Genomic DNA, 13493 nt, shown 5'->3' with positions numbered 1-13493 from the left:
TGTTTCTAGAAGATACAGAAAGTTTTGTAGAATAGAGAAAATTATCTAGGAAATACTGACAAAAAAGCACTAATATCAGATATTTTCACAGAAACTTCTACAAAACCTTCAAAAACAAGATGGTCCCAAATCTACATGAATTATTTCCAAGATAAAATAAAAGACAATTTTTTAATTCTTGTTTTAGGCAGAAGTATAACAATGACACTTAAATCTGATGAAGTGAGTACAATAAGAAGAAATCACAGATTAGTGTCACTTATGAATATTATTGTAAAAATACTAAATAAAGCATTGATGATCAGAATTTAACACCACAGTAATAAAATCATATATTATATACAAATGGGATTTGTTTCAGGAATTCAAGGTAGGCTCAACATTTTTTTTTTTAAAAAAGAGAATCTATTAACATAAAACACCTAGTAATCCTACTTCTAGGAATTAACTCTGAAGATAAAGTTCCAAAAAACACAAAAATGTATATGCTTAAATTTGAATTGATACATTGTTTACAACTGCAAAACACTGGAACAATCTAAAATATTCCAACATAAGTGACTAGTTGAATAAACTATAGTATTCCCACACATTGGGGAACCAGGAAGCTCTATAAAAGAATGAATAAGCTTCCTAGGAATTGAAATGGAGGGATTTCCAAAACACATAAAGTTAAAAAAGTGAAGAGAAAAAGGTTAATAGTAGTATTCTACTTTTATGTAAGAATATGGAGAAATAAGAAAATCTAAATATATGTATTTAACATTATAAAGAGGAACACCTGAAGAAATACCAAAAACTAGTGGGATTGGTTATTTACAGAGAATGGGTGGGATCAGGATGGGAGAATTGAGGGTGTAGGAATAGAAGAAAGGGGTGGGGAGAGGAATGATAGTTCTCTGGGTATTTTATATAGCCTTGACTTTTGGAACCATGATAATGTTTTCTAATCCAAAATGAATGAATGAATGAATGAATGAATGAATGAATGAAATCAACAGAGATTAAAAAAAAATCTTAAAGTACAAACAGCAACAAGTCTCAAATGAATACCATAAGCATGCTAACAAGACGAGAAAAGAAGGAATACTAGTAACCTTTGAACACAGTATTTTAAATATGTCCATTAGGATGAAAAAGACTGCTAACCAATATCGAAATCTAGTTCCTAGCTTTCTTCTCCAAATCCCTAGTGGGATGGGTTGGCAAATTTGAAAGTATTTCTGGTGTATTCTAGCATTAAGCAAATAAGTAAATATACTGATAGTAATCTGATTCAGATATCTGTGTTGAAGAGAGGGTCATAGCGAATACTGTGTTATGTCCCCAATTCCTATTTTAGGACTGAAGAATATTTCTCTTGGCTACTAGCAATGCTGCCTCGCTCAGTCCTGAGCTGTCACCGATCCATGGGAATCACCCATAGCCAAATAGAGCTGTCTAGCCTTTTACAGAGTGGATGATCCCCAAACTCAGCATACCACATCCTTTATAGAACTATTTGGTTCTTAGTTTAAATGATACACATGAAAAGTAATGTTAGCCAGGGATTTTCAGTCTGTGGCCCATAGGCCAAATTCAGACAACCATCGAATTCAGAAGCTGCTTCCCTCTGGATCTTCAGAGTGAGTAGTTGCTACAGATACCATATGGCTCACAAAACCTAAAGTATTTACTTTCAGGCTTTTGTCAGGGAGGAAGAACTTCTCCCCTTCAAGGTCCTTCTAGCTGGACTTAGAATCAAATTGACGTAAGAAGATTAACAGGAGAAAATCACATTTAATAATGTACATATGAGGAATCTAGTTAGGTTCTAACAGGAGGCCTGAAGGCCAGCAAAAAGAAAGCCATGGCTGCTATGGGGCAAGTCAGAGGCCTGTCCAAAGCGTGTTTTGGCACACTCCAAAACAAAGCCAACAGAAGCCAGATTAACCCAGACAGGCCCAAGATGGCAGGTGTCATGACAGGAAACACTTGACCAAATAAGGAGGAAAAAGTGTGAAACCCTGCTTCCAAGAAATCCCTGCCCCAAGTAATGAATATTTCACCCCCTTGTTAACCATTGTCAATAAAAGAGAAACTCAAATTCTGGTGTATGCAATCTCTTGGGCTTGAGCTTGCCTGCTCTTATATCTCCACAGTGTACTTTTGCTTTAGTAAACTTTCCTGCCTGTTCTGCTTATCCACTGTGTTGTGTCTGTCCTTGAATTCTTTCTCCTGAAGAGACCAAGAGCCCTCAGTTACATCTTTGGGAGCGATTGGGTTGAGGCCTCAGGTTCCAGGCTCTCTCCAGTTCACCTGGCAATGAGGCTGCTGGAAACTCTATAGGCAAGGTATCTGGCCAACATCTCCAAGGGGCTCTATTGGCTCCCTAAAGTCAGCCTTAGTTCCTTAAATCTGTCTGGTCATATCTGAGTTTATGCATGTCTCAAATATGACATTCCAGTCGAAGTCTTGATAATATAACTAAAGTTTCCAATGGTGTCCTCTTACAAGGAGGACAGATTGTGGAGGCAGCTGGGTGGCTGGGTGGGTTGAACTTCGGAGTTCGGCTCAGATCATGATCTCATGGTTTGTGAGTTCGAGCCCCACATCGGGCTTACTGCTGTCAGCACAGAGCCTGTTTCGGATCCTCTGCCCCCCATCCCCCGCCCCTCCCCTGCTCGTGTGCTCTCTCTCAAAAATAAGCATAAAAAAAAAAAAAAAAGAAAAACAAGTAAAACAGATTCTTATTGAACTTATGCAAATAAATATATTGCCATAAAAATATAAGAATACTCACTGGGTTTTTGAATTCTGGAGGGTTCAGTAGGGAGAAAAGGGAAAATTTTCAATTCTACTTATAATGGTATAATTTATCAAATTGCTATGGGTCAGTTAGCTTAAGAAAAGATTTCCTTAGATCTGGAAAAACAAAACATTTTTAAAAAGTGGCTGAGTTTTAAACAGAAAGCCATAGAAATTATGATTATCTTCTTCAGTTCATTCAGTCCATGTTAATTTTTGTTTTGTTAGAACCCAGTTCTTCCACTAGTTTTGGAAATTCTAATTTGTGACCTTAATGTTAATCAGAAACTTATACTCAAGAGTTCTTTTTATGAGTCACTGAAGAGGAAACACATTTGCAATAGCATCAGTGTAAAACAGTAACTTAAAAATGGCCATGGTTAAAAATCTGATTAGAGTTCATTATGATGGAATGGACCTTTTGTTATTTCTGTGACACACACCACAAGGTAATAACATACCCCAATATCATAAATAGGGTTTTATACAATTTTTAGAACACTTATTTTAATTACAAGCTACACAAATATAATCTAACAAATAGTATTGCTTATTTGACAATGTTTTCCATGTAATTTAACACACCAAATAAGTCTAATTAGTCTAATTTCTTACAAAATCTTTGAAATGTTCCAGCTCTCTGGAACATCTCAGTTAGATTGTGGTCAGAAGATTTCATTTTAGAATTTGACTTTGGGAACTACGTCAGAAAATATCAAAAGATTTGAACATTTGATTAAACAGGATCATAGATTATTATGAAATAATATTTAATTACCCATTTAACCTAAGTGACAATAAAAGATATCAAAAACAAATACATAAGGTTACACAGATGTGAGAAAAATTTACCTTTTTAATCCTTGTTTTCTAGGCAGAAACTTGAAAGATAAAAACATTTACAATGTCTTATTAAGAGTAGATCAATTGTCTAAGACAGCTTTTTTTTTTAACAAAGAACTTGGTTATTTGAATTTTTATATTAAAACTCATTTACTTACATTTATTCCAATCTTAGCCAGCACTGCATACACAAATTCCCTTCTACACCATTCCCTCCCCATAAACCTTCTATAACTTTACTTTTAACAGGTTTTTTCTTCTTTAAATAACCAGATATAGGACAAAATTATTTTCTTTTCCCTTAAGAAAAATGTATTTCCATTCTTCACTGGTTTTTTTCCCCCAAAATTTCAACTCTTACTTTTTCTGCTTACAGCATTGTTTCTCATATTTCTAGGAGCCTTAATTGCATTTATTCGAATTCTTAACTCCAGGGAACCTAGATGGCTCAGCCAGTTAAGCATCTGACTTTGGCTCAGGTCATGATCCCACGGTTTGTGAGTTAGCACATCGCATGGGGCTCTGTGCTGTCAGGGCAGAGCCTGCTTTAGATCCTCTGTCCCCCTCTCTCTCTGCCCCTCCCCCATTCACTCTCTCTCTCTCTCTCTCTCTCTCTCTTAAAAAAAACATTAAAAAGAATTCTTAATTCTTAGAAACCTTAGTTTCTAGTGAAAACTACGTAGTAAGGAATTGTGAACAGTTTGCTATACCAGTATTTTTTAGATTAGCAAATTTATGAATACATTTTATAATTTCTAGAAATGTGTTTTTTTATTTTATTAAAAAGAATTTCATGTTTATTTTTGCGAGACAGAGCATGATTGAGGGAGGGGCAGAGAGAGACAGAGACAGAGACAGAGAATCTGAAGCTGGTTCCAGGCTCTGAGCTGTCAGCACAGGGCCTGATGCAGGGCTCGAACCTGCGAGCTGCAAGATCATGGCCTGAGCTAAGTTGGACCGCTTAACTGACTGAGCCACTCAGGCACCCCTAGAAATGTGTGTTTTTAATGTGCAATTTTATTAAAGCATAAATCAAGTTACTAACAGACTTATACATATCTTTAGTTTATTGACATAAGACAAAAGTAGACAAATCTATATTTAGTGCTTAACATTTCATTATTTTATCTTGTTTGGAAAAGCTAGATATGCAACAAATTCAACTTTTCATCTAACTCAGCAAAACTCTGAACTTTCAGGTTACCAAACATTTTGGAGGCCACCCAGTAGTTTACATATAAACCTTTCAATCTTATTTACATGTATTTAACCTACTTATTCTTAACAATAATGTTTAGATTACCCACAAACATCATGGGCATTGGACAAAGTTAACCATTATTTTCATTTTTCTTTTTGACAAATAAGCAACAGAGACAACACGAACCTATTCGACCTTCATTAAACACAGATAAATTAAAAGTCTTCCAACTAACGCATAAACAGAAGGCAATTTTATTTTAATTAAACCAACAACCTTAAATTCACTTTAGTACTGAATATTTTCCCAGATTATGTAAACATGAAAAAAAAGCATTTTGATTTGTTTCTATCTTTCAGGATTTTGGAATGCCCAATTTTTACAAGTGCTTGCTTTAGAACCACCTAAAAAGAGCTCTTTTGCAAATTAATTTTAGCAATACCATCCAGAGGTGGAAAAAAATGTCTTATGTTTATAGCATATATGAACACATACACAGACAAAATTCATGGAAACACACACAGACAAAATGCAAACAGTCTTCTGGCTTTTATTTTATTTGTGGAAAGGACATTAAAGGCCCAATTCCCAAATACATTCTTTTTTTTTTCTTTTTGTGAAAAACTTTCCTGAAAGTCCTCTGTAATTTTTTGTATTTCAAAGAATGGCTCTTAAGTCCTAGAAAGGTGGGGGTAGAAATTTTGCATCATAAAGACAGAGGAAGTATTAATGTTTTCTCCAAAGTAGAGATTTGGTGGCTATCTGTCTGTTATGAGAGGTGTAAGAGTCTGGACACAAAAGCCATTTTAGCAGTTTGTATTAAAACAAAAAACAAAAAAACTCGGGGCATGGGTGGCTCAGTTGGTTGAGCGTCTGACCTCAGTGTAGGTCACGATCTCCCTGTTGAGGAGTTCAAGCCCCACGTCAGGCTCTGTGCTGACAGCTCAGATCCTGGAGCCTGTTTCAGGTTCTCTCTCTCTCTCTCTCTCTCTCTCTCTCTCTCTCCCACCCCCCCCCCACTCATGTTCTTTCTCTCAAAAATAAATAAACATTAAAAAAAAATTTAAAGTCCTTTTCCCTTTTATTTCCTCAATTTCAGGCAATTGTGTGCTGTGTTTATGTTTTAAAGACATGTGGCTTATAATTTGAAGGGACAGAAAGAATGAATTTGTTGTTTGTTTACTAAGTGTCAGGGTAATTGTGGTTTAAAACTTACCTTTTTTTCTTAAGTACAGGACACTTGTTTTAAAGTCTTGATCTTTCATAATATCTACAAACATTTTGGAATAGGTGAAGTTTGGGGATTGGTAAAGAGTGGTGAGCTCTGACTTGTTTCTAGAGTTGCATTTCTGGTTCTGTAAAGATTTGAAGGACAAAAAGTTGTTTATAATTCTGCAGAGAACTAGATTACAACTTGAATCTCAAGCAACTGGACTGCCTTTTAAACAAAATTTGCTTCTTTTATATTGGGAGATTTTTAACTAAAATTGGAATCAAAAGATTTTCATCTTTGTAAAACCTGTATAAAGCATTTTAACAAAAGCTTTCTTTCTGGGTATGTAATTCAACCTTGGCTTCTATTGGCCCTGAAGAGCATTGGCCTTTCACAGATCATTTGTGGGAGAGCCCAGGAGAAATTTTTGGTCTTGTTTTCCTGTAAAGGGGGTTTGTCATTAATCTTCTTAATCTCTAAATTTGGTAGGAACTTTTCAATGTGGAAGTACAGGGCTTTATCATTTAAAACTTTTTGCTATGGAGGAGACAGGAATTCTTTTGCTGTGGGGATCCAGAATACACCTGTAAGGGGCATTGCATAGGAATGCCTGAGGCTGGCAGGGCTGGATTATCAGTCCCTGGAAGGTAGGATCAAAGCAAGCCTTACAGCCATTCTCCGGTGCTTTTGTTAGATGTATTTCCTGGCTTTAGTATTTATGTGAGTGACTTGTACACTTTGAACTTCGAGATTAGGCTTGAGTGCTCCCTGGATATCTTATAAGAAAGGTAAGTTAAAATAGGTAGATGAGGCCAGATTTTAAGAAAAATTTACATTGGAGGTGGAGATTTATTTTTAAATCTTAAGTCTAATTTCTTTGATTTCATTTTTGTCAAGGGAATCCCTAAGGTTAGCCATTATTATCAATAAAACAATTGAGAGCTTTCTATAAAGATTATTGTTCTTTCACAGGTAGCCAGATTAAAGGATCTTCATCTGGCCAATGGCAACTAGGAGCTAATAGTGACTCAAACAACTAAGCCTTAATGGCTTAGCCAAAGATGCAAGATGCCTCCAGAGAAGGCAAAGGTGATACAGCCCCTTGATCCAAAAGTTTGCTCCCAAAACTAGTCTAAGAAAGGAAGGACCTTTGCTGCACAGGCAGTAAGGATGGTATGTGGTGAAAATAATGTCTCTGGTCTCCCACAAAATTATGAGATGCCTCTAGTCACAGACCCACTAATGTGTGACACCAAGTAAGAGATACTGGTATGGGACTTTCCAGCACTAATAAGCAACAAAGGTTGAGACAACAAAGGTTCCAATGGGCTGGAACCTCTCATGACAAACACCCCTGACAGCTGGCACAGTCAGAGAGAGACAGAGAGGGAGAGAGAGAGAGGAAGCAAGTTAGAGTCGGATCCCTAGTCTATTTGGTCATCAAGGTGAACCTTGGTAGGTACATCTCCAAATGGTGGAGAAGAAAGACCAAAAAGAATGTTCTCACTGGTCACAAAGCCAAGCTCTTAGGATACGGAACAAGACAGCAGGGAAATCTATGCACATCAACAAACTTAGCTAAGCCCTGGGTCTCTTGGAGCTACACGAATACCTAAGAGGGATCCGCTGTGGGGTTAGAGACCATGTGTTGGTTTAGACTGTACCTCATTGCATGGAAATTTTCTTGAGGTTGGCAGGTGACTGCGTGTCAATCTAATTTGTTCTTTGACCAATTTATCCTATCACAGGAGTCTTTTTGAGGTGGGAAGCACTGTAACAGCTTTTAAGTGCTTGACCTGTGCCCACCAGTTTTGTGACTTTGACTTTTGAGGTATCCCTTAGCAACAGTTTTACCTTGTGCGCACATCAAACAAAAGAGACAATAAAACAAAGACCATCTCTGGGAGGAAATGGATCAGTATCCAAAAGAGTACTCTACCAAATTTAACCAGAGTTGCTAGGCCCAAGGAACTAGTTCTACAAATATTTTCTCCTGCTAATCTAAATCTAGAAAGAGAGAAAGAGGACTGTCACCACTCTTGTTCCATAGGACTCCACGGAGATTCTGGGAGTCTGACTTAAGAAATCTCAACTTCTGCTGGCTGCTTGTCAGGTGTCCCAAGGATCTCTCAGCTGTAGCAGAGTCTGCGGCCAGCAGTGTCCAGCAAGTGAAAGTATCCTCCCAAATCTGCCAAAAGTCAGGGAGAAAGACTTTCCCCTCCTCTTCAAAGTCCTTCTAGTTGGACTTAGAATCAAATCGACGTTAGACAGATTAACAAAAGAAGATCAAATTTAACAACGTATACACAGGGAATCCACACAGACATGAAATTCCAAAGACAGTGAGGCAACATGAAGCTTATATGAGCTAAGGAGAGGAGTAGGGTCGAAGATATAAAGGGGAGGAAGGCCATTAGCAAGGTGAAAGAAAATGTTTTGAGACAAACAAACAAACACACAAAGATTGCCCTATTATGCAGATAAATCTCTTAGGTAAAGGGGAGTCTTTGTTAACAGCTCTCTTCCTGGTACAGGCTCTTCCTTCCAATGTCAATTTAGGCAATTGAGGACCTGGAAGAGAGCTTTTCTTGCATTTGCTGAATTTTGATTAGTATTAACTCAAAATAATGTTCAGGCCAAAGTGGCCTATCTTGGCGTAGCCTGCCCTTGGTCCCTACACTCTTTACAGAAAAAGGTGATGCCTGCTCTACAAAAGTATAAATTTAATTGTTATAAAATATGCACCAAGGGGTGCCTGGCTGGCTCAGTCAGAAGAGCATGAGACCCTTGATCTTGGGATTGTGAGTTAGAGCCTCATATTGGGTGTTGAGATTACAAAAAATAAATAAACTTAAAAAATATGCATCAAGGTAAAAATACTCATAAGACTTAAGTCAACTGCATTGTATAATCTCTTTCATTAACAGCAAGAAGGAACCCATTCAATGGATATGTTATTGATTGGTGAAGTCAGTTTTTTTTTTAAACATTTCCTGCATGGAATATTGAAGTCTGTGGATATTATTTTTTTAAAAGTTCTGCAGTGAAATACTTTTTGAGACATGTTGCATACCCTCTTCCTGTCCTGGAAAGTCCTCATATTCATATTATAGCCCTAAGTAGCCAGACTTCCTATTTTCATTGTGTATGGAAAATAAAACATGTATGTATGACTTGCGACTTTTTTTTTCAAGCACATAGTAGTTCAAAAAGGAAAACAATTATAGCCTCTAACCTCACTGCACAGATACAAATAAAATTAAAAACAATTTAAAACAATAGTAAAAACTGCACATATATAAGAATAGAAAACTCAGCAGTATGGAAAGTTATAGGACTAAAAATAAAAACCTCCTCAAAGCGCCTGGGTGGCTAAGTCAGTTAAGCATCTGACTCTTGATTTCAGCTTGCGTCATGATCTCACAGTTCCTGGGTTCAAGTCTCCCATTGGGCTCTGTGCTGATGGCCTGGAGCCTGCTTGGAATTCTCTCTCTCTCCCTATCTACCCCTTCCCGAACTTGTGCTTCCTCTCTCTCTCTCAAAGTAAATAAATTGACTTTAAAAATTGTGTAAAAACATAAAAATAAATAAAAACCTCCTTCGTCCATTTTCTTTCATTCCACTTCTCAAAGATAATGACTGATTTTTTCCCCCCAAATTTTCCAGTTTCTCAAAAGGAAGAAAAAAAGAAAATTCAGGTATGTCTATTTGTATATTCTTTTTGTTGTTGCTTTCCAGGAAAGAAATCACATGATATATAGTGTTTTGCATCTTGAATTTTACACTGAACATGTACTTTAAAGAGTGTGAACGACTGGTGTTCACTTTTCTTTTCTACGGTAGCCATTTTTCTTGGTAGGTATCCTGAAACTTATTTAACCAGTCCCCTGCAGATGAGATAGTTGCTTTTGTATTTGCTGTTTTGTTGTTGCTGTTAATTTATTTTTGCACTCACAAAAATGCTGAAATGAAATCTTTGTACCTATATTTTGATACAATTTCTATACCTATCTATCTATAAGTAAAATTCTGGCCATGGGATTTCTAGGTAAAAATTTAAAATATAATTAAAGTGCCTTCTGTAAAAGTTAAATTGTTATATATACTCAACAATGAATGGAGTGTTCTTTCTCTATAGTCCTATTAGCAATAAAAGTCCGTTTATTTGAAAACTACTTTTAAATGTCTCATATTTAAAGGTAGGTATTGAGGAAATATTGTACTCTGTTACAATTGCTCTTCTGTTTATGAAATGAAGCACACAGATAATGAAGTGAAAAACTAAAACTAAGAAATAAGCATATATTTATATTTTATTATTTGTAAAGCTATTATTTATTTTATAGGATATTTGTGAGGTCAAAATTTATAAAAATGTATCATGGGGCTTAAGAAACTGAACTGAGTTGCATTAAAGAAAGACTTAAGCTGATTACCAAAGTTATCATTGTGTGATTACTAAACTCATCAGAAATAACTCCAAAGAATTCCCTTGCTAAAATTAGATGGAAAGGATATCAGAGAAAAGATACCGGTATCCTGTAGATGTTATTTTCATAGTTGCTTACATTTGTTTGCTGGATTCAAATGGCTAGGGATTTGAAACATATCCAAATGACCTCCATCTGTTTTCCTGTTTGTCCTTATTGTTAGGTAATAATCTTGCTGGGTATTTTAGATTTCTCTCAGGGATATCACGTTCACATTAAGCACGAGCTAACAATGTGATGTTACCACAAAGAAAAGAATCAGGTGTCCAGTTAAGACTACAGTTGTTTTCACAAAGAACCTCTCTCTGGTTAGCTCTTCTGTAGTCTTAGGTTTGAGAGACTATTAGTCCCTTCCAAAGTTAAGGCTTTGGGGATTCAGGGCCAACTAAATGCATTTATATGTGTATGAGGCTGCATATAGTCACACAATAAGAATTTACATCAAAAGGAGACTGTTTTAAATTTTTTTTTTAACCTTTATTTATTTTTGAGACAGAGCATGAACGGGGGAGGGTCAGAGAGAGGGAGACATAGAATCGGAAACAGGCTCCAGGCTCCGAGCTGTCAGCACAGAGCCCGACGCGGGGCTCGAACTCACGGACCGTGAGATCACGACCTGAGCCGAAGTCGGCCGCTTAACCGACTGAGCCACCCAGGTGCCCCAAAAGGAGACTGTTTTAAAAGCTCCTTGTAGCCTTTGAAAAGTTAGTTCTTGTCTGATTCAGAAAGTTGACATATCTCTTAATTAAAGGAACCAGATACCTTCTTACTGTTCCTTCCCTTTCTGTGATTCTGTGATTTTTGTGGTATAAGTGGTTTGACTGGCAATAGCTGCTTTTATTTTCCTAAAGGAACTCCTGGTATTTCACAGAGCCAGAGTTAGGGATTAGCTGAAAATGCTGGAAAATTCCGGATTCCTCACTGTCAAAAGAGTAATAGCAAAAGGCTTCCTTTTTTCAATTTCACTCGAAAAGGATGAGTGTTGGTTAGGGTGGTTTTCTAGGATTCAGGGAAAAGGCTATGTTCATTCCTAAACTTCTGCCCTGCTCTCCTTCCCCCAGCAGGTGTACTTTCTTTTCTCCTGCTCCTTATTTAAAGGATATTCACATTTACAAGCTCAGCTACATTGTCCTCCTGGAAGTGTTCCCTAAAAGGTCAGAATTCTTTGCCAGATTCTCCTCTGAATTTCTTTGTAAGCGTCCTTTTCTTTTTAAATAACTTCATTTCAATCGATGAGATAGGCACAGCATATAGACAGCTGCCTGTTTTGTAGATGTCATAGTGAGGCTTCTCGGTTAAATACTTTATGCAAAATTGGCCACGGGTATAAGATAGAGCTGAAACTAAAGCTGTATTTCTCACTTCAGTGTTCTTTTGCCTTAATGTGCTGCCTGTTTCATTATAAAAGGGTTTATTCTGCAATTGTTTATTGTGTGCAGACTATGTGCCTGATAATCTACTTGGTATTGAAGAAGGATATAAACAATGTAAAATATCTTTATCTTCTAATGTACTTATAACCTAGTTGGATAGAAAGAGACATATAAAATAATTGAAGAATAATATAAACTAAAAGAATATTGCTGGGTGGGGGGGAGACAATGTGATTCAAAAAGGTCAAAGGTCAATTGTGAGGTAAGATCCAAAAGATGGGTAGGGTGCGAATTTTTAGAGTGAATGGCAAGGAGAAGAAATTTGAGATGAGAGGTGTTTTTTGAAGAATATCTTACCTAGAGTTGTGGGCAATGTTAGGCAATATGGTAAAACTGACTGTTTGAGATAGGGATCTAGAACTGAATGCAGGGGACCTTTGTCCATTTGCTCCTTGATGCTCTTTCCTCCTTTCTGCTGCCCAAAGTACTCTTTCCCATTTTCACCTATGGGGTTTGGGTAGTATTATTAACTTCACTCAAATTCTTTAAGCTAAATTTGTACCACCTCAATGATTAGTACAGTGTTGGGCAAATTAGAGTCAGTGAGATGTGACAAGATGTTTAGTGGGACTCTGGGGAATGGGAAATACCTCTTTCTTTCATAGGAAATGAGGCTGAAAACTTTGATAATCATTTTCTTAACACAAAGGAAGAAACTGGATATTCCAGAGATAAGTAGGTCAAGTCTGAGGATCAAGACAGCACTTCAAAAGACAGGCAGAAGCAAAGAAATATGTTAGAGTTGAGCCTGATCAAGCCTTGCTTGAAGATATCATTGCTCCTTTTTACAAAATAGTAGATCTCCTTTTTGCTTAAATCACTCTGAGTGTTCTCTTTCCACACACACACACACACACAACACACACACACATCTGAAAATCAAATGTGTGGCAGTTTTAATTAAAGTCATAAATGGGATCTGTTTATAAAGGATCCCCAAACTGAACTTTGTAGAATATCTACTTTTAGGAGGCAAAAGATATGTGTATGATGAGCAATTAAAGGAGTTAGGGTGGTGGGAGGAAAAAAAAAACATAGTTCAATATAATAAAAGTGAAGAGGGGACAAAAAATCCTACAAGAGTTAGATATCAATGCCATGTCTGCAGTATTTGAGCTCTGCATCACTTAGGATGAGAAGCTTCTGGAGGCTGCAGATGTGAGATCTATTGTCATCCCAGTCAAATGAGAGAACTCCCCTGACCATTGATTAGTGCCTGCTGTGTTCTAAGACTTTTCTCTGCATACTGTGGTTCATGGACCAGCACAGGTCATCTCAGACATATAGAGCCTCGGTTCCTGTTCTCTACCTTCAGATTCAGAATTTCCATCTTAATGAGTTGCCCAGGTGAATGAATGTGGAGCCTAAATTTGTTCTTTTTTAAAACCTATATCAGAGAGTGATAGAATCCCCACAAACAATGATCTTTTACTACCTAATTGTCCCTGTAATGTTTTCTTCTCTCTTCTTTCTAAACCAGTCCATCTATCTAATACTGATTTTCCCATTTTGAAAACCATACCCCC

The sequence above is a fragment of the Neofelis nebulosa genome, chromosome 1 (assembly GCF_028018385.1).
Source record: "Neofelis nebulosa isolate mNeoNeb1 chromosome 1, mNeoNeb1.pri, whole genome shotgun sequence".
NCBI classification, from domain to species: Eukaryota; Metazoa; Chordata; class Mammalia; order Carnivora; family Felidae; genus Neofelis; species Neofelis nebulosa.
Note: the sequence above shows the minus strand (reverse complement) of the source record.